Source organism: Myxine glutinosa, chromosome 12, assembly GCF_964187855.1.
Source record: "Myxine glutinosa chromosome 12, kmMyxGlut1.1, whole genome shotgun sequence".
NCBI classification, from domain to species: Eukaryota; Metazoa; Chordata; class Myxini; order Myxiniformes; family Myxinidae; genus Myxine; species Myxine glutinosa.
Window position 1 is genome coordinate 88247187 of NC_136272.1, and position 19515 is coordinate 88266701.

The window sequence follows — 19515 nt, forward strand, 5'->3', positions numbered from 1 at the left end:
CTGCACAGTTTACCCGATTATACTCGAACGTTGGCCGAGTCGCGCTACGCTAAATCAATTGAGGAAAGGACACAACGGCTGGGTTAAAATGACACGACACCAGGGGTACAGGTCTCAAGACCTCCGGAGGAGGTTATAATATTTCGGAACGTTAGATTACAAGGACAAGAGAGACAGCATAGGAAGGTAGGCACTTAATCACGGTCTTATAGTAACCCCGACAGACGACAGATAAACGGGACAAGACTGACTCACACCGGGATTGATGGCAAGGAAGGGCAGGTAGTCGAGGCTCAAGGTGCACCTTGGCTCAGGGGCAGAATCGACCCGGTCCGGTCCAGAGATGCGGGAGGTCTCTCAGCGCTCGGAGGTGGCGACTGGTTCTTTTTACTTCAAGCTTGGGGCGCATCTGACGTCACGTCCGGTAAGTGGCTGCGTATATCCGGCGGGGAGTGACACGCCCTCGGCTCGTTAGCTCCGCCCCAGATGGAATCGGCCCGTTGCTTCTTATTGGGTGCGGGGGGTTACCGGGCTCCGCCCTTGACGAGGGGCCGACAGGCAGCCCCTTCGTGGTAACCCCGTCGGCGCACATGGGCAATGGCGGCTAACCGAGCCGGAGTGAGGACGCACACTCCCCGCGCGCTGTTGTGGTAGTTGTTGTTGTTGTTGTTGTTTCATGGGGAAGATGGGAGGAGGTATGGGGAGGTCCTAAACTCACTACTGGTGCCATACAATCACATTCTGGTGCAACGAAGAATCAGAATTAATGGAAACGAGTCCTTAACTGACATAGACTAAGAATAACTAGCAAGAGGTCCTATAGTTGTCTACGTGAGATGCGGTGAACCTGGGCACGACATTTAATGGGGGAAAAAGGGGAAGGTCGGTTCTACAGAGTGTTGTTTACAGACAATGGGACTAGGGAATGGGGGATTGGGGATAGTTGGGGAGTATTGGGGAAATAGGGGAATATTTACAAGCGGATATGGAGGCCAAATCCCATATCCGCAACATTGCACCCTTCTCTACCCTCGGGGCGTCCCGACCCGATAAATTTTTACCTATTTTAGTGTGGCACTCAGATGTAGTTCCCTCTACTATTAACTCTACCCTGAGTGCGACAGTTTTACAGATATTCACAAATGAGTAAATATGTCCCCCTGCGACGTTGCACCCTTCTCCTCACAGAAACACACCCACAGGATAACCGAATCGCGGAAAGAATTCGCAAACTAAACATACAGCCGGTAGGGAGCATTATTTACATAAGACTACGCTGATATTTACACTACGATCCAGGACCTGTTTTTGGAGGAACACATGCAGATGTTATGCATAGAGAGAGCACGCATGCCAGCATCGATACACCAACCCACGAGTGCTCTGTGGCCTTACGGCCTTTAATAATGTGCAGAGCACCCCTTCCAAGCACCAAAAGCACCACCCCATCATGTACAGTCAGCACCATCCGGTGCACCAATAAAGTGTTTATAAATCACCGGTGGTGTCGCAGCCGGCCGATGTTCTGCCGCTGGTCTTGCCTTCGTGTGGTGCACTTGGTGTTCTGGCTTCCTTCAAAAATAAAGAAAGGCGCCAACCGCGTCCATTTCTAGATTGTGGCCGTCAGGGGGCCAACTAAAAGTGGTTCACCTGTATGGCATAGGTGCCACGTTGACCCATAGGTCCATCCACGGGTGGTGCTTGGCCGCAAAAGAACTGCGGTCCATTGTGGGTGGCCACCAACATTGCGGTCCATATGGTGTATCGATCCCGGCAGCAAGCAGCGAAAGTGCAGGCCCACAACTGCGGAGCCAGCACCTCTCCCTCCTCTCTCTCTGCCCCAAAGCCAGATCCTCGGAGGTGGGAGACAAAAGAAAAGACAAGTGAGTAAGGTGGTAAGGGCGCAAAAGTGCATGCAATGTAAGGTAATGCACACTGGGGGCACATGGGAACCAGGTGAGACAGGTACGTTCCTACCGTACGCCCTCCCCCCCCACCAGGTAACCTACATGGCCCCTCCCTTACCCCTTACTGTATCCACAAAACACAACACTACCCATAAACATCTACTTTACAAATCAACAAACGTCCCTACTGTCTTCCCCGTTCCTCCCATATACCAAATTCGTCTTCTCTCCCTCCTAACCAATCAAATTTGCCATTTTCAACTCTCATCAAAATTTGCCATCTCCAACTCATCATCAGTCCCTCCTAGGGAGGGAGAGATGGAATCACCCCAATGTCTCATCCACGTCGTGATGCGTCTCACCAATCCACACAGCAATTCTCATTTCCTGCACACAGAACAAAGAAAACACAGGTGTGGAGTCATCATCATCACCACAGGTAAGTGGCTGCGTATGGTGCGACAGGTTCATCAATCCTAACTATTTCCGAAATGACTTTAACAACTTTACATTACCCGGGGTCTTTCCCTGCCAATCCATTGGCCAACTTACACTATGGGTTCTAAAAACCAATTCCCATTGACCAAACTGTGGTGCTTTTCAATTTGGGGTCTCACTCCCCCGATTCATCTCCCGGTGCCCTCGCACAATTTCTGGGCTGTGGCGTGTACCTCTCCCAGCGGGTCTACCCTCCTGCACACCTCCACCACTGCAGTTGCCTCCGAGCTTACCTGCTCCTTACCCTAACCTAACTACCTGGGGAAGGCCCTCTGGCGCTCTCCCCACTCGGTGCCCTCTCTGGCACTGGGCTACCCGGGTCCGTCCTCCGGATCCTCGGGCCCCACTGACACTAACGGCTCCCAGAGCCCACCTGCGGCCTCACCTGGCCGACATCCTCACAGTGGTGGAGTGCCCAACCAACTACACACACTAACAGGCTACACGCCCAGCCATTTCCACAACACTAACGCACCCATCCACAATACCATTCTGCAACCGCACCACAAATGCCAATATCCAACCACAATTTACCTATACCCTCTACCTAACACTTACACTACCCGCCCCGGGTACTCGTGAAAGGGGTCCACTCTTCCCCCATCCACACCTTCGCACCATGCACACCACTCCGTACCACTTACTCCAACTCTCTCCACACCACTCATTCCAATCCTCCATGTATTCCACACACCTGCACTTGCACACCTGTGCTCTCACACCTGGTGCCACCTGCACCCTTCTCTCCCCAAGCGCATTCGCGCTGATCCACAACACTCACTACTCACACACTGCTCCACACACCTGTCCAGCTCTCACACAGCATCATCTCATCTAACTACTCCCCTCTGAAACTCGCGCTTCCCAGTCGTCCCTTTAAACTATTGCGCTCCCACGTCATTATCATCCATACTAATCTACCTGCGTCCCCACTACAGGTATCAGTCACTAACTAACCTTAACGTTACCTACTGTCATCTTCGCTAGATCCCTACAATATAACCTAACCCACCCGGGCTAGTTTTCACTGCCATACACCCCATAAGCTATAGCTCCTTTGCCCCCCATGGGAAGGGTGGCCACCCTTACCCACTGGGCCCATCGCTCATCAATCCCCCAGTCCTCTGACACTAATAAGCCCCCCTTATTCAGAGGTACTGGGTCCCGCCTCGGCATCTAAAGCCGAGGCAATCCACGGGGGCGCCTGCTCGCCGGTGTAAGGCCTTATTCGGTCGGCGTGGACGATCCGAGGGAGGGCTCGTGGCCCCATTTTGATCTTAATGACCACGTCACAGATTTGCGACAGGACGACTCCTGGGCCTTGCCAGGGGGAGGTGAGTTTTGGGCACCTTCCCTTCCGCCTCCGGGGATTAAAGAACCAAATCTTCATCCCCGGAGCGTATTGACTCCCCTGGCTCCGGTCGTCGTACCTGCGCTTCATCTTTTCCCCCGCCAGATGGAGTTGGCGGCGGGCGAAGGCATGGACTAGCTCCATGCCTTCCTCTAGGTGACGTGCGTACCCCTCCCTCGGCGGGTTAACCACTGTCTGGCACGGGACCGCATAGCAAGTCGGCGGGAGCCCGTAACTCCCGCCCATACATAAGCAACGCTGGACTGCATGCGGTGGCCCCGTGCTGGCTGGTTCGGTAGGCCATGAGCAAATAAGGGAGATGTTCGTCCCAGTCATCCTGACGGGTGGCGGTGAACAGTGCCAGTTGTTGGATTAAAGTTCGGTTGAATCTTTCCACCATCCCGTCAGATTGAGGTCTTAAAGGCGTTGTTCTGGTTTTCCGAATTGACAGGAGACTGCACACATCTTTTAGCAATTTGCTCTCAAAATTTCGTCCCTGGTCGGTGTGCAACTCCTGTGGAATCCCATGCCGGCACACAAATCCTTCCACGAAGGCCTGCGCTACCACCCCTGCTTCTTGGTTGGGGAGGGCGTAGGCCTCCGGCCACTTGGTGAAGTAGTCCATCACAACGAGGATGTACTTATTACTAGGCGGGTGCGGGGTAGTGGGCCTAGGATATCCATGGCCACCCGCTCTAGGGGGGCCCCCACCTGGTGTAATTGAAGGGGGGCCCTCATCCTCCGTGCTGGTCCCTTTTTGGCAGTACAGGCGTCGCATCTCCGACACCAGTCCTGTATGCCGCGCCCCATATTCACCCAATAAAACCTCCGGCGTACCTGCGATGTCGTCTTTGTCCTGCCCAAATGGCCGCCGGGGCGGGTACCATGCACCTGTTGCAATATATCGGTCTTAAATTTATTTGGGACTACCACCAGCCAGGAAGTTTTATCAGAGGGAACCTCCACCCACTTGCGATACAAGATGTTATCCTTCAATTCCAGGGTTTTCCACTGAGCCCAATATGCCTTTGTCTGCGCCCCGAGGGGGGTGACCTCTTCCCCCTTTGGTCTTTGCCCCAATTTGACCCAATTGAACACTGGCCCCAGGACAGGATCCTCCTGCTGGGCCGTGCTCCATGCCAAAGTTCCGAATTCCTCATCTGCGGTTAGTGGCAAAATTGGCCCTCTCACCCGGGTTGCCCGGACAACGAGGGTCGGGTCCGAATCGCCCAATTGTTCCCTCTCCTCGTGTCTCGCACAAAATTTGCAGTTTTCCCCCAGACAAGGACGCCGAGAGAGTGCGTCCGCATTACCATGGGCCTTCCCGGCCCTATGGGCCACATCAAAATCGTACTGCTGCAACTTTTCCAACCACCTTGCAATTTGGCCCTCTGGTTCCTTGAACTGAAGGAGCCATTGCAAGGAGGAATGGTCAGTTCTAACCAAAAATTTCCGCCCGTACAAGTACGGGTGGAAATGGTTCATGGCAGCCAGCATAGCCAATAACTCTTTGCGAGTGACGCAATAATTTCGCTCGGGCCTACTTAAGGCCCGACTATAATAACCAATCACTCTCTCCACGCCCTCCTGTGTCTGAGACAAAACTGCGCCCAATCCTTCCTGGCTCGCATCCGTGTCCAGGGTAAATGCCCCGTTGCTAGTGGGGTACGCTAGAAGGGGTGCGGATGTCAGACACACCTTCAATTTTTGGAAGGCCTCGTGGCACTCCCGTGTCCAATTAAATCGCGTCCCCTTCTCCGTAAGCCGGTGGAGGGGACGGGCCAACTCCGCAAATTTCGCCACAAAGCGCCGGTAGTAGGAGCAGAGTCCCAAAAATCCCCGCACCTCTTTGATGGTACGTGGTGCGGGCCACTCCTCTACCGCTTTAATTTTGTCTGGGTCCGTTTTTACCCCCTCGCGGCCGATCACGTGACCTAGATAGGCCACCTCTCTTGCAAACAAAGTGCACTTACTCGGGTTCAGCTTCAACCCTGCCTGTCTGAGGCACCCGAACACCTGGTCCAAATTAGCTACTGCCTGGGGGAACGTTTGGGCATGTACCAGGACGTCATCCAGGTACACCAGGCATGATTGCCATGGCATGCCGCCCAGTACATGCTCCATCAATCTTTCAAAGGTGGCGGGGGCGTTACACAAACCAAACGGCATCACAGTAAACTGATACAGTCCCTTACCTGTGGAAAATGCCGTTTTCTCCTTCCCTGCCCTATCCATCTCCACCTGCCAATACCCACTCTTGAGGTCCAAAGTTGAAAACCAATTTGAGCCCGCAACGGCATCGAGGGTGTCATCAATCCTTGGCAGGGGATATGAGTCCGTGAGTGTCACGTTGTTTAGCTGGCGATAGTCCACGCAGAACCGCATGGTCCCATCCTTCTTTTTGACCAGCACAACAGGTGACATCCAAGGACTTCCCGAGGGCTCGATCACGCCTGCGTCGAGCATTTTTTCAACCTGCTCGTCAGCTTCCGCCCTCTTGCTCCAAGGGAGCCGTCGGGCGGCCTGACGAATAGGCCGGGCCTCACCGGTGTGGATCTGATGTTTCACCAGGCCCGTACGTCCAATATCCTCGGTGGACAGGGAGAAGAGGTCCAAATGGGACCCAACCAGTTTGTGTAAGGCCTCCCTCTGGGTACCTCCCAACTCTACGCTACTACGATTTACCATCTCGCAAATGGGATCGGGCCAATTCCTACTTCTTATTGAAGGCTCCCCCCGGGGTCGGCTCGGCTGGACGTTCTCGCCCCTCACTGTCGCGACTTCCTCAACTGGGGTGCAGCCAGCTACCCTCGTGCCCCTTACTATAGTGCGTGGTTCTGTACTCATATTTATTACTCGGACGGCCACTACCGGTCCGTCCATTTTTACAAGGGTGCGGCCCACGATTAAACCCGGTATGGACTGCGCTGCCACCGGTTCGACCAGGCCGCAGGACTCCTGCCACGTTGGGCGAGCTGCCCACCGGGCCGGCACTATCGCCTCGGCCCTTGGGGGGATGGTCACGGCCTCGGAAGCCTCCAGCTCCGCTCTCTCGGCCGTGCTCACTCCCCCTAACGGCAGCTCTTCTACTCCCACCTGCAGGATCCCCCGGCACAAGTCGATTTTACAACCGCTGGCAGTCAACAAATCCAACCCTATTAAACATGGGTCGCACACCTCCGCCACCCAAACATCTATCTCCCTCCTTACCGACCCTAACTTGAGGGTCACAGAACCACGCCCTATGATCGGGGCCGTTACCCCGGTAGCAAGTTGCAAACTATAATTTTGCAGGCGCTGGATCTTATCCCAGCCACCTGCGCTCGAATCAAGGACCACAGGGCTGATGATCGTGGTGCTAGCTCCTGTGTCCACTACGGCGTCTACCCCCACGCCGGCAATTTTGCATCTAATTGTCAGGCTACCGGTTCCAATTTGGCCACAATAAATGACCTGTCGCGTCAATGAGGGCTCTCCTCCATCCTCTTCTGCCGAACACCGCCCTACGTGCCCGACACCTTCTAGTTTCCCGGGGTCTGGCGGGGGGGTGTCTGGGGTCGGCTAACCCGCTCCCCCCTGGGCGGAGTTGAGGACCTCAACCGCCGGGGATCATCCCGGCGCGTGGCTCGACAGTGCCGCGCCAGGTGACCCAGACGGTTGCAAGTATAGCACCTCACCTGACAAGGTGCTTGCCTCCGGAATTCCAAATTTCCCCCCCTGTAGGTCCGAATTGGATTACCCGCTCGTGGTCCACCGCGGGCCACCTCCGGGGCCGCCTGCCATGGTCCAGGTCCCGCCAGGCGCTGGTCCACCAGCCTCCGGACCATGCCCGCCAGGTCAGGACTCACGTCGGGGGCGGGCCCCCTAGGGGGTCCGCCCTCCATCGGGGGTCCCACCTGGCGGACCGCCATTGCGAGACGCTCGCCCCCCCGGGCCAGGGGCCTCGCTGCTTCCCAACGGGCCGCAGCGTCAGCCGCCTGGCTCAGAGTCTGCGGGCGCCACATGGCGAGCTGTTGCCGGAGCTCAATATCCGGGAGGGCCTGGATAAAATGGTCCAGCGCCAGGCTTTCCCGGGAATCCGCTGCCATGCTAGCATGTGCGATCCCCACTGCGCGGCGAATGTCGTGGGCAAGTTCCCCGATGGCTTCCTGGGGCTTGCGCTTTCGCAGCGCGAGCTGAGCTTTAACAAGCTCGCTCTGCTGTTCTATGCCGAATCGATTAATTAGGGCGTCGCGGAGGGCTGGCAGGGTGAGAGCACCCGCTGGTAATGCCGTCAGCACCTCCGCCGCCGCACTGCGCAATGCGGCCACCAGGTGTACTCCACCTTCGTCCTCACCCCAACCGTTGCCCTTACACACACAGTCAAACTGCGCCAGGTACGCGCGTAGATCACTCTTGCCATCATACGGCGCGAGTGGGACCTTGTGGGACCACCTCGTATGCGAGTCGTTGCCCGCCTGCCGGACCCCGTGCGTCGCCCCTTGCGGGGTCAGCGCGGGGCCGAACCGGCCGGGCCCCCACAGTACATTACCCCCAAGGGGCTCTCGTGCCTCCCCGGTCCCTCCAACAACTACCCCTGTTGGTGTCGATGCATGGGTCACACCTCCGCAACCCGCTACCCATTCCATACCACCACAACCTTGCTTACCCACACCTCGCACCTCTCGGTCCATACCCTCCGGACCAGCCATACACCTCACTCTTGGCCTCTCACGAACATCCGGGTCTATCTCGACCCCCAAGCTTATTAAATCACCTGGCGCATCATACGCACGACCATATTGGTCACCACTTACACCGGGTCCTCTTTCTCTTCGCTTCTCCTCCATCACCTGCGAATCCCTCATCCGGTTAATGAGCACATCATCACGATCCGAACACAGACTTTGGACCAATTATTTTACCTCCTCTTTTATCTCTTTCTTATCCTCTCTCCGTCGCTTCTTAATTTCGCTCACCCCTTCTTCCACTTCTTCTAATTTCTGCTTCACCTCCTTCATCTCCTTGTGCGCCCCTTTAAGTTCTTCCTCTAACTCCACTTTATTTTTTTCTATGTGCTCCCGCACCTCCCGCTCTTTAACCTCCATCACCTCTACCACCTTGTTCATTTTCCTCGTCAAGTCCTCATGTGTACCGTCTGACACTCTTTTTTAATTACCCCTACGTCCTTTTTCATCTCCTTCTGCGTCGATTTTAACCCCTCTATTACCGCTGTGTTCTTCTTTACCTGTTCCCCCAACTCCTTTTGTCCCACTGTCAGTTGTTCTACTCCCAGCGTCAACTCCTCTATACCACCTTGCAATTTTACAGTCCCCTTTCTCACCTCCTTCTCCATGCGCTCCTTACAGTGCCTCACCTCCTCGCGCACTCCTCCGACCTCCTCACTCACACCTCTTCTGATCTCCTCTCCCATCACTTGCATCTCCTGCCCAGATGCCACCCTCATCTGCTCCATTTCCTCCCTGTGAGCATCCAGTTTGGTGTCTACCCCCATTCTGACCCCCTCTATCTGCTGCCCCATTTGTTTAACTTCCCTTTCCGCTTGGTCCCTCATGTCCCTCAATTTGCCTTCCATACTGTTTTCTAACCCCTCTAACCCCTTTTTCATCCCTTCCATTTGATTCTCCTGAACGGCCATTCTGTTTTCTACCCCCATTAACCCCTCCTGTATTTCCCCTAATCTATTGTCTAATCCCTCTATTCTACTCCCTAACCCCCCGATCTGGGCCCCCATGTCATCCCTCAATTTCTCGCTATTGGACCCCATTTGGCCCTCCAATCGCTCACCCTGAGCATCCATCCGGTTCCCCATTACCCCCATTTGGCCCTCCAATCGCTCACCCTGAGCATCCATCCGGTTCCCCATTACCCCCATTTGGCCCTCCAATCGCTCACCCATTTGTTCCATAAGGGCCGTCATTTGCAGGAGGAAAAGGTTCGAATCCACCAGCGCCGCTACCACTGTCGCGGGCGTGGTCGCCGTGGCCATGTGCGAGGCGCCATTTCGTGCGTCTGCTACCCTCACTGCTTCGCTCTCCTCATGTCCCTCAATTTGGTCCTGGATCGACCCTGCCTCACTCTCCTCTACCGGAACCCAGCCGTCTTGGTCTGCCATAGCGCGACTTTCAAAATTCGGGTTTTTATTTTCGTAAAACAAAATCAAATTTCGCCGTTATAATTTCGAGCGCGTGAAACGCGCTCCGGATCGAATTCCACTTCCCGACACCAAAATGTTACCCTAATGGTACAATTGGTGTTCCAAAATTTGGGCCTAACTGAATTTAGTCCCAGGTCCGAATCCCACTCCTGACACCAAATGTTACAGACGCGGTTGTGGATGTTGGTTTACCGAGCGGTTTGGTATGACCGCGTCTGCACAGTTTACCCGATTATACTCGAACGTTGGCCGAGTCGCGCTACGCTAAATCAATTGAGGAAAGGACACAACGGCTGGGTTAAAATGACACGACACCAGGGGTACAGTTCTCAAGACCTCCGGAGGAGGTTATAATATTTCGGAACGTTAGATTACAAGGACAAGAGAGACAGCATAGGAAGGTAGGCACTTAATCACGGTCTTATAGTAACCCCGACAGACGACAGATAAACGGGACAAGACTGACTCACACCGGGATTGATGGCAAGGAAGGGCAGGTAGTCGAGGCTCAAGGTGCACCTTGGCTCAGGGGCAGAATCGACCCGGTCCGGTCCAGAGATGCGGGAGGTCTCTCAGCGCTCGGAGGTGGCGACTGGTTCTCTTTACTTCAAGCTCGGGGCGCATCTGACGTCACGTCCGGTAAGTGGCTGCGTATATCCGGCGGGGAGTGACACGCCCTCGGCTCGTTAGCTCCGCCCCAGATGGAATCGGCCCGTTGCTTCTTATTGGGTGCGGGGGGTTACCGGGCTCCGCCCTTGACGAGGGGCCGACAGGCAGCCCCTCCGTGGTAACCCCGTCGGCGCACATGGGCAATGGTGGCGAACCGAGCCGGAGTGAGGACGCGCGCTGTTGTGGTAGTTGTTGTTGTTGTTGTTGTTGTTTCATGGGGAAGATGGGAGGAGGTATGGGGAGGTCCTAAACTCACTACTGGTGCCATACAATCACATTCTGGTGCAACGAAGAGTCAGAATTAATGGAAACGAGTCCTTAACTGACATAGACTAAGAATAACTAGCAAGAGGTCCTATAGTTGTCTACGTGAGATGCGGTGAACCTGGGCACGACATTTAATGGGGGAAAAAGGGGCAGGTCGGTTCTACAGAGTGTTGTTTACAGACAATGGGACTAGGGAATGGGGGATTGGGGATAGTTGGGGAGTATTGGGGAAATAGGGGAATATTTACAAGCGGATATGGAGGCCAAATCCCATATCCGCAACAATATATATATATATATTTTTTTATATATATATATATATATATATATATATATATATATATATATATATATATATATATATATATATATATATATATATATATATATATATATATATATATATATATATATATATATATATATATATATTGGGCTGCTGGTCCAAGTTGTCGATTTGACGTGTTAATTCTGCCCACAAGTTTTCTATCGGATTCATATCCGGGGACATGGCAGGCCACTCCATATGCTCGACACCACGGTCAGCAAGAAAGTGTTGGATCATGCGAGCACGATGAGGCCGTGCATTGTCATCTTGGAAGACAAAGTTTCCTCGAAAGGTTGCACGAGCAAATGGAAGCATTGTTTCTTCCAGAATGGCCCTGTGCTTGAACTGGTTCAGGTTTTCATTCAGAACAACCAGGTCAGTCTTGCCCCCTGCATGAAAAGCAGCCCAAATGGTCACACCACCACCTCCAGCTTGGACTCTTGGCACTATACAATCTTCGTTGTAGGCTTCATGCACTTGTCTGCACACTCGGACGCGGCCATATTGACGATAGACCAGAAATCTAGACTTGTCACTGAAGATCATGTGATTCCAGTGTCCTGGCTGCCATTGACGGTGCTCTCTGGCCCACTGCAATCGGCGCTGGCGGTGTTGTCTGGTCAGACGTGGCTTTCTCAGGGGACGCCTGGCACGATAGCCTGCTTGAACCAGTCATTGGTTGACTAGCCTTCTGGATACAGGCACATTTGTCAGTTGCTGCCACTCAGCCCTAAGCCGATTAGCTGACTTGGTACGGCCATTGCGGACTAACCAGTGCAGCTGGCGATCATCCCTCCTTGTGGTTCTGCGGGGACGTCCTGGCCTCGGTATTGGAGTAGGGGACACCCCTCTGAGCATTTCGTTTCAGGATCTTTGACACCTGACCTTGAGTGATGCCATACTGCCGAGCAATAGCATGCTGTTTCATGCCGGAATTTCGTAAAGCCACCACTAAATGACAAACAGCATTGTCGAGTTGACGGACCATCTCCAGGGGAAGCGGCAATAACTTTTGTAGACGTGCAGCCGTTGTTTTCCACTAATACAGAACACAACAACCCTTATATACCCGATTGTGAAGCCAATCATCAAATGTGCCTGTCCGTACATTTTGTCACGCCACCTGTTATATAATCCTGTTATTGACTTCTTGCTGCGACAGACAATCAGTGACATGGTTCTTTCAACAAAGACATCACCGAAGGGTAAAATAAACTCACCTGATTGATATACCGAGTTCAGAAAGTAAACCCAAGTCAAGCAAAAAAAAATATTCCATATTAAATGCCAAGTCTGTATATATATATATATGTATGTATGTATGTTTATATATATATATATTTATATATTGTTGCGGATTTGGGGGTCGGCGCTGCCCTTATCAAGGGTGGGTTAATCCCCTTGTCTTTTAAGCTGGCCGTCCCCCAATCCTGGTAGCTATGATGTCACTTCCGGTCGGTGGTAAGTAGTGTTGTAAGCCTAATTAGTCTTAGTACCTAAGTACTACCACCGGCTGTAAAGCGAGGAGATAACACCCACTCGAGCCGCAGCATTAATGGATACGCCGAGCGAAGCGAGCCGCGAATCGGGTCGTTAACAAATACTACACCCGATTATAGCGGTTCCGAAATCGTGCCACAGGTACTCAATTGGGAAAGGACTAAAGCGATCTGATAAGAGGAAACCAGAGTAAAGGAAGAACAAAGAGTGGGTTTATTAATTACTATGCAAGAAGAAGAGGAAACGAAAGAATGTACATGAAAGAAGAAGCAAAAGGACACAGGGCAATCTTAACTATACAGCCTTAACTTACAACCCCGGACAAACGTACACACTCACGCGGGATGGTAGCCGGTAGGAGGGGAAGGTCCAGGCAGATGTCCAGGCTCCTCGTCCGGTCCCGACTCGTGCCGTGGTGGTGATGGAAGAGGGCAGCAGGTCCGCAGCGTGCCGCGTGTCGTGGACCGCGGGCGGACCTTACGTATATCGGGGGGCCGGGATGCTGCGTACGTAATCCGTTTATCGTGCCAAACACTCTCTCTCTCTCCCGATCAATGTTCGTATCAAAGCAAACAGTTCGTATCAAAGAGCTCTCTCGGCGCAGTCCGTGCAATCAGCGCCTTTCCTCACGCAGTCCGTGCATACACGCGCGCTCCCGACAAGTTCCTTGCAAATTGCAAATGTGCGCTCCCGGATCAGTCCGTCAAAGGGCTTGGCGCGTGCGCTTATACAACGCGCTCAAAGATTACTATGCGCGCTCGGAAACCACGCCCGCCAGCGAGCTCACCTCAGCCCTGGTTGGTTGGCGAGGGCTTACCAGCCACGCCTCTGACGGCTGGTTGACAGGGTCGCACCTTGTCCTTGGTGCTCCGCCCCCTTCTTCCTCGGGCTTGACCGCGTGCTTAATGGTGTTTTGGGAGCAAAACTAAGGCGGCTGCTGCCGGCAGAGGCGCGTAATGGCGTTACTTGGAGAGGGCGGCTGCAAAATGAACGGAATTGAAAGGGGAACTATTCTTATTTGATTGACGCAACGCAGAGTCAACTATTCGGAACACAGCCTTAACTAAACACATAAAAAGGAAATAACTGAAAGTCCTATGGTGTCCTACGTGTTTTGCTGTGGCCTATCTTGGGTGCGACCTTTAACCTTTAATGTCAAGAATTTATATACAAAAGTGATTATTTATTTACAAAAGTGTGGGTTCTCAAAACTGCAACAATTTATATTGTTGCGGATCTCGAGCCCATCGACGTACTGAGGTGGGATTAAGCCCTTCTCCCCCTCGAGGTTCGAGTCCACGAGGCCGCTACCTACTCTACACTCGTGGGGACGGATTGCTGAGCAATTCCAGCGCCAAACCTGCAGCGAGCGCGTGGAAGGGTTTCCGGTCACGACCCAGGTACCTTCGATACACACGCCGCTGCGAGGACGGGGGCTGGACCTCACACGAGTCACGCTGGTCTGATACGCCTGAGCGGTTTGCGTGTCACGTAACTCGTGCCTTTAATTACTAGGAACCCAATCAAGCGGTTTTAACTCGTGCAATGTGAGGCCAATGGTGAAAAGACGTAAACAGCCAAGTTGGAAACAAACACAGGTTTATTAACATGTACAACGGTGAGAGAAAAGAGACACAGGAGTGAAACTTAACCGTTCTTACTTACGTTTTCCCAGACAAGGGCCCTCTGACTCACTTGGGGAAAGGGAGGAAGAAGAGGACACGCTCAAAGCGCGGCCGCTTAGTGCAGTTCGCCCCGGACGGCTCGTTGGGCGTTTCCCCTCGGATGTTCGCGGCAGGGACGTCGGCTTCAGTCGTGCACGTACGGGAATCCACACAGCGTGTCCCAAAATCAGCGAGGCGAAGCGCATGTGCAGGGAGTCCAGGCAGGGAGATCGTCAGAGTACAGGGCCAACGAGAGAGATCGTCCTGCGAGAGCCTGAATCTCAAGAGAGCGAAGGCAAAAGAGAGACCAGAGCCAGGGAGAACGGGGGCAGCAGAGAGCTGGGGCAGCGAGACCTGGGCAGAACGCTTCAAGCTTGCTCGGGAGTCCGGGGCGGGTCTTATATCCCCCTGGAGCCCCACTATAATGTTGCACGGGCCCCCCACTGGCCGCGCGGGGGTCACGTGTCATGATCGCCCCCCATCAGTTACTTCCTTCATCCTCATTGGCCGCCGTTGCTGGCCACTCCCTTTTAGCTCCATTGGCCGCCGTTGTTGGCCACTCCCCTTTATCTCCCATTGGCTGTTTGCTGCTTCCCAGCCGCGCCCTCCGACTCCTCCCTCGGGCCTCCTCGACTTGTCCTCGGCCCAGCACATGGCATTCCAGGCCCAATGAGGCCTATCCTTACTTACCTGCCTCAACGCATACTAACACTGGGAAGGAGACTATATGTCACATTTAATAAGAAATAACTGGCTAAAGCGAGACTGCATGTTATGGTGCAACTAACTAAAAGAGGGGTTGCCTTTATTTCCAAAACCACAATATATATATAATATATATATAATATATATATATATATATATATATATATATATATATATATATATATATATATATAATGTATATAATGTATATATATATATATATATATATATGTATATATATATATATATATATATATATATATATATATATAATATATATATATATATATATAGTATATATGTTATATATATATGTATATATATATATATATGTATATATATATATATATGTATATATGTATATATATATATATATATATATATATATATATATATATATAATATATATATATGTATATATATATATATATATATATATATATATATATGTATATATATATATATATATATATAATATATATATATATATGTATATATATATATATATATGTATATGTATATATATATATATATATATGTATATATATATATATATATATATTATATATATAATATATATATATGTATATATATATATATATATATATGTATTATATATATATATATTATATATCATAGATATATATATATATATATATTATATATATATATTATATATATATATATATATATGTTAATATATATATATATATATGTATATATATATTATATATATATAGTATATATATATATATATATATATATGTATATATATTATATATATATGTATATATATGTATAATATGTATTATATGTGTATATATATGTATATATATTATATATATATATATAATATATATATATATATATATATATATACATACATATAGTGGTCCAGAAAGCCTGGGCACATTTTGAAGAAAGATACCTGCAACAAACAACTAAGTTTATTGTTGTTCTTTGGTGCAAAACAAATGCCTGGTGTTGGCTTAGCGGTTAGGGTGCCGGTTTGGGATCCTAGGATCCTTGGGTTTGAATCCCTGGTCGATTGCTCAACTAACGCCAGGGAGGTTGACTCAGCCTGTAATCCTTCTGAGGTCGGCAAATTGAGTACCAGTTCGCTGGTAATTCCCTGCGGGTCGCAAGAGGCGACTAACATGGTTGCGGCAGGAAGGGGCATCCGACCATAAAACATTGCTTTTAAAAGGCGATCACGGTGCCCGAAAAAGGCCATCCCCTGCTCTGTGGGGAAAAATGGCCTCAAAAGGTGCAAAACAAAACATGATGACTCGTTAAACAGTCTAAACGGTCTAATATACATGAAACAGATCAGTTCAAATGTTCAAACTGCTTCCTTCATTGTCTCTGCACAGCTGTATCCAGAAGCACTCTGACATGCAGTTCTACATGTTTCAGTCAGGAGAGCCAGGAATACAATATCTCTCCGTTCTCAGGACCGAACTCTCTTATCTGTCTCCCTCTTCCAAATCCTGGTACCGTCTGGTCAAATCTGTTTCTGGTGTTTGTTCCCCCTCCATCCCCTCCCTCACCTCAAACGGCTACACGGCTGACTCCCGCACGTGAAAAAGCTGAATGCCTCAACTCTGTGTTTGCCTCTAAATCTTGTGTCCCAAACCCATCCATCTCTGTACCCACCATACCCAGTCGTACCCAGATGCTCCTGGACTCTGTGTCCTTTCCTCCTGACAAGGTGGAAAAGTTTCTGTCAACCCTCGACTCTGATTCTGCAACTGGTCCTGATGGCATCAGCCCACGGTCCTAAAATCATGTTCCTTCGCTCTTTCACTCCCTCTCTTTGTTCTCTTCACCCTCTCTTTTGCTCAAGGTCATCTGCCATCTGCTTGGAAATCAGCCAACATCACCGCTTTGCACAATAAAGGTGCAAAAAACAGATCCTAGCAACTACAGACGCAATCAGCCTTCTCCCAATTATCAGCAAAGTCATGGAATCCATCATTGCTTCAGATATGAAATCTTTCCTCTTCTCCAATGGCTTGATCTCTGACCATCAATTTGGTTTCAGACCTGGTCACTCTACTCTGGACATGCTGCTTCTGCTTTCTCAACAATGGATGGAGGTCCTCAACGCCGAACAGGAAATTAGAGCTGTCTCCCTTGACATTTCACGTGCCTTCGATACGGTCTGGCACCCCCGCTCTGCTCACCAAACTCTCCTCCTTTGGTATCCATGGAAATCTCCACACATGGCTGGCGGACTTCCTCTCTAGTCGTCAACGTGTGGCCCTGAATGGGTTTCTCATCTCCTCTTCCTGTTCAGGCTGGAGTTCCCCAAGCAAGTGTTCTGGCCCTGTGCTTTTTCTGGTCTTCATCAATGATCTCTCTGACTCTCTTGAAAATCCTCTCTATCTCTTTGCTGACGACTCTACTCTCTGTCGCTCCATTCCTCATCCCTCAGATCGGCAGTCTGCAGCCTCCTCACTCTCTGCAGACCTGGACAAAATCACAGACTGGGCAACAAGTGGAACATGTCTTCAATCCTGACAAATCTCACACTCTTACGATGTCTCTCCGAAAAGACCGACTGGACAACCCTCCCATCCACTTTCTGAATAATCCTCTCCAAGAAAGTTCTGTAACTCAAGCTTTTGGGTCTCACAATCTGCCATGATCTTTCCTGGAAAACCGCATTTCAAATCTGGCCTCCAAAGCCAGTCGCCGACTGGGCATCCTCCGCGTACGAAGTCCTTCCTTGGTACACCTGAGCTCCTCACCACTTACAAGGCTTTCATCCGCAGCTCTATGAATCCCCTCTGGTCCGCAGCATCTCCGCAGCAGCAGTTCATCCGCAGCTCTCCCCTCTGTCTGGTGCTCCTGCCTCACACCAAGCTCGTCTTCACTCTGTTGAAACCAAAGCGTTCAGAATCATTGGAATCTTCCGCGATGAAGCTAACTCCAAGGCCTTTCACTCACTCACCGCAGGCAGGTTGGTGGTCTTTCCGTCTTCTACAGACTCCTCTCTGGCCCTTGCCCCCCCCCCCCCCCCCAGCTCTCTCTGGGCTCTGTCCCCCAAATATTCCTACAGGTCGCACAAGATCTGCCTGCAACTCTCTTATGGTTAAACTGCCAAAATCAAGACTTTCTGCTCACCTTTACTTCTTCATTCCTCTTTCTCTCCGCCTCTGGAACAAACTCCCTCACTCTCTTCAATCCCACTCCACCCTTCAGGTCTTTAAAACAGCTGTTCACCACCATCTCTTATCTTCCCCCATCCAAAACCTTGATCTTTTCTACCCCTGCTAATTTCACCCAAAATCCTTCACTTTTTTTTTTTTTTTGAAATACCAACTTCTGTCCTGGAAGTCCTTGGTCCCCTTGTGTTTTATACCTCTCCCCCCCCCCCCCCCTTCCCACGCCTCCTCCCCCCAAGCCCTCTCCCTCCCACACTTCTCCCTGCTCTCAAATGTTGTGTTTGTGTGCTTCCCCTTCTCTCCCCATCTTGTCTTCCGCTCCCTCTTTTTATATATATTTTTTGTCTGGTTGATTTGTTTGTGAAATAAATGTTAGCTCTTTCACGAGCCTCGATTCGGTATACATAAAAGGAAAGGAAAAAAAGAAAGGCAGCAGTCTCATTACGGATGAATTTTTCAAGTCTCTGAGGGTCGTCGGATTCCTTGCATACACTTTGTGTTTGAGGAAACCCCAAAAGAAGAAATCGCAGGGTGTTAAATCATAAGACCCCGGCGGACATTCAACCGGACCACGACGGACAATCCATTTGGCTGTAAAGTTCAAATCAAGGGCGTGGCGTACACTGGCAGCATAATGAGCAGGCGCACCATCATGCATGAACCACATTTGGCCATCATTGCGTGGAAATACATGCTGCTCCAACATTAGAAGGTAATTTGCAGCATTCACATTTTCTTCAAAAAATATTGGTCCAACAATGCCTCCAGAAGAAATGCCTGCCCAGACGGACACACTAGCTTGATACTGGACGTTGTGCTGAACAGTAAATCGTGGGTTGTCCACTGCCCACATCACGCTGTTATGTCGATTCACAGAACCAGATCAAGTAAACTTGGATTCATCTGACCACTAGATCCTGTTCTGCAAATCATTGTCCATATCCATTAACCCAAGCAATGTCTCACATGCCTCAACGTCCCTGTCAAAATCATCCTCAGATAGTTGGTGAATTAATATGGGTATGTATGGTTTCACATTGAGGTCTTTTATTATTATTCGAATCGATGATCGGCTTATGTTGGTGACGTTTGATAAACGACGAGTTGATAATGGTGTGTTACTGTCAGGTTGTTGTTGAATGACCGCTCTGCTTTCCTCAGTTCAAACAGTACGAGGCCTACCCAGTGACTGTTTTTGAAGAATGCTGCCGGTTTCATCAAACTGCTTGTTTATTCTGCCGATGGTTCTTCTGTCAAATGTGTTGGTGCCACATTCTTTGACAAGTTGTCTGTGAACTT

The 19515-nt window shown here is 50.6% G+C and overlaps 1 protein-coding gene across 2 annotated transcripts in view; it reads left to right on the forward strand.

The window, feature by feature from the left end:
- KNTC1 (kinetochore associated 1) overlaps positions 1-19515 on the forward strand; it is a 390864-nt gene that overhangs the window by 31513 nt on the left and 339836 nt on the right. The gene's annotated exons all lie outside the window — the stretch shown is intronic.